Source organism: Chrysochloris asiatica, unplaced genomic scaffold (genome assembly GCF_000296735.1).
Source record: "Chrysochloris asiatica unplaced genomic scaffold, ChrAsi1.0 scaffold00086, whole genome shotgun sequence".
NCBI classification, from domain to species: domain Eukaryota; kingdom Metazoa; phylum Chordata; class Mammalia; order Afrosoricida; family Chrysochloridae; genus Chrysochloris; species Chrysochloris asiatica.
The window spans coordinates 13399885-13402524 of record NW_006408604.1 but is presented as its reverse complement, the minus strand read 5'-3'; the positions used below and the strand labels follow the sequence as shown (position 1 = coordinate 13402524).

Below are 2640 nucleotides of genomic sequence, written 5' to 3'. Positions count from 1 at the left end.
AAATGTGAAGCTATTGTTTCTTTACATATCCTCCAACTAGGACTATATGTTTCTGGAGACAGAGTTTCCATCTCTTATCCTTCTACAAGGATTTTTGCAATCTTAAATTTACACCACAGCAAAATGACAATTTTGGCACCCTCAAGAAATAGTGTTCCCTTTTAATGTTCTTTGAGTTTGGGTAATAAAAAGAAATCTGAAGGAGCAAAATCAAGGCTATAGGGTAGATTGGACAAATCTTCCCAGTGGCATTCTTATAGGTCATCTCTTGCTACCCTTGAAGAATAAGCAGGTGCATTTGTCATGATGAAAAAAATTTCCTTGACACAATTTCCTGGTCTTTAATTACCAATGCAGTTTTCCATTTTCTTAAAACATCTTTAAAGTCCCATAATAACCCTGTGTTCTTCAAGAAAATCTTGGAATTCAAAGAAAATCTTTGAAATCCAAATTAAAAAAACAGGCTCTACGCCTTCCGAGTTGACTTTTCAGCCTTGAATTTTACTAACCCAGCAGATCTCCTCAGAAGTCACTGTTGTGACCAAATCAAAACCTTTCTTTTGAAGGCACCCTAAGGAGACTACAAGTGTATTTCTGAGAGAACTTTTCTGCAGCCAGTCACTGACCACAGAGACAGACATGTTTTGTTTGGAATAAACTCATGCATGTATAAACTGGAACCTTAGTAGCTATACTTTTTTACTTACCCTAATATGTACATTACTAATATCTAATAAGCACAGAGGAGAGTTTATTGCAGATTTTCTTATTAATATGTATGTTTATCATAATAAGATTTAAAATATCTGCAACATCACACATCATAGAAGAACCCCAAGGAAGGGTGGCATATCATGCAAGGATTCTTTAGTATCTTTTTCTCTTCTGACTTATATAAGATGCTCACCAGAATGGTTAATGGAGCAAAGGAGTCTCCAATTTTCAACTACCCTTCAATTGCAACAGCACCAAAAGAGAGGACTTCCTTAACCTGCTATTTTCCAGAATCAAGATAAATGAGTGGATTGAAGGATAAGCAATTGCAAAAGCAACGCAAAACAGAAAACCCAGTTTGTTCTGATTCATGTTAGATGACAAATTTGATATGAGAAGACACAGACAGTAAACTGCAAATATTAAAAAGAAAAGATCACAATTTTCATGGCTTTCATATGGGCCTTGGTGCTGGAATCTCTGGACCTTGTTGCATTAAGCTTCATATTCTTGAGATGTTTCCATAGGGAGAAGAGTAAGGGCATAAAAAAATTCAGGTAAACAGCAAAGGGTATGATGAATGCCACCATGTGTGCAGTCAGTTTAAAAAAGTTTGCAAAATCATTCCTTTTAGAATTCCAACTCATAGTTCTTCCATGCAGGTATATCTGGATATTAACAAATATGTCTAATATTATGAGATTTAAAGGCAAGAAGACTAATGTTCCCAGGAACATCACCAGAACTACTCTTTTAACTCTCTGCTTTAGGTAAAGAAAAATAGAATTTGAAAAATTGGCTATCTTGAGAAAATAAAAGAGGCTGAGGCTCATGGCAAGCCAGAGATTAAAATGGTTGGCTACTGCCCAGAAAATATTAATAAGGATAAGTCCAGATGGATAAAACTCCTTTGTAATGCAAATCACCATTATTACCAAAAGCAGACAAATTCTGGCGATCACCAAAGCAGTAAGGATTTGATCAACTGAGGAGAGCTTTTGTATCTTGACCCAGTCAATGCAGTTCACCAGTGCAACGAATCCATTCCCCAAAATCCCAGCTATGAATTCTGTACTGTATATCATGGTGAAGATGCTCTGCCAGGCATGTACCATGTCTGCAAAGAGAGACACCTAATATCCAAATTGCAAGGCTAACAGTTTCTTGATTTACCGCCTTTAAATAGATTTACTTATTTCTTGGACATGCTGTGAGTTTCTTTCTTTTAAAAATGGTGTGCTAACTATCAAAACAGAAAGCATAAAAGTATACTAATGGATAGGCACAAGCTAGCTTCATAAAACTAATTTTCCCCAGCCAGCTTGCTGCACTCTGATCCATATGCTCTTGATATATAATGAGATTTTTTCATACTTGATGGTGAAAAACAAACCTGAACTCTCATTTGCTAGTATGCAAATAAAGGCCTATTGTCTTTCATTATTGTGCCAATGTTTGCTTTACCTAATCTCTATATAATTTTTTCATTAATTTGGGCTGTTAGCAATAAGATTTTAAAATGTAATACATAGAGCTCTAGCATCCAACACATCTATTTAAATTAGTAGAAGGAGCTTGATGTGTATTAACATCATTACCACTGAGAGGAAGAAAGACTAAAGGGACATTTTCATACCATATCTAAAGTTTTTTGTATCTGAAGTCTTTATATTTCCTGAGAGAATCCAGTGAGACCATAAATTCCTGCATGTCGGGCACTTGAAATATATAATTACTTATCAACGAATTGTTCACAAGTGCCCAAGCTCAAACACTTTGCAGAACTACCCTATGGGATTACAGTCCAGAGTTTACTGTCTTTTTGCCAACAGGAAAATGAGGCTCAGGGAAGTCATCTAGAATCAAAATCCCTTTCTTTTCAATATTTACTAATTTTTAAGTCTAAGATTAATTATCATTATTTTT

General features: G+C 35.3%; 1 pseudogene; it reads right to left on the bottom strand.

Annotated features, from left to right (window-relative positions):
- Positions 1–942: 942 nt before the first annotated feature.
- LOC102826769 lies at positions 943–1829 on the bottom strand (annotated as a pseudogene).
- Between the last annotated feature and the right edge of the window lie 811 nt (positions 1830–2640).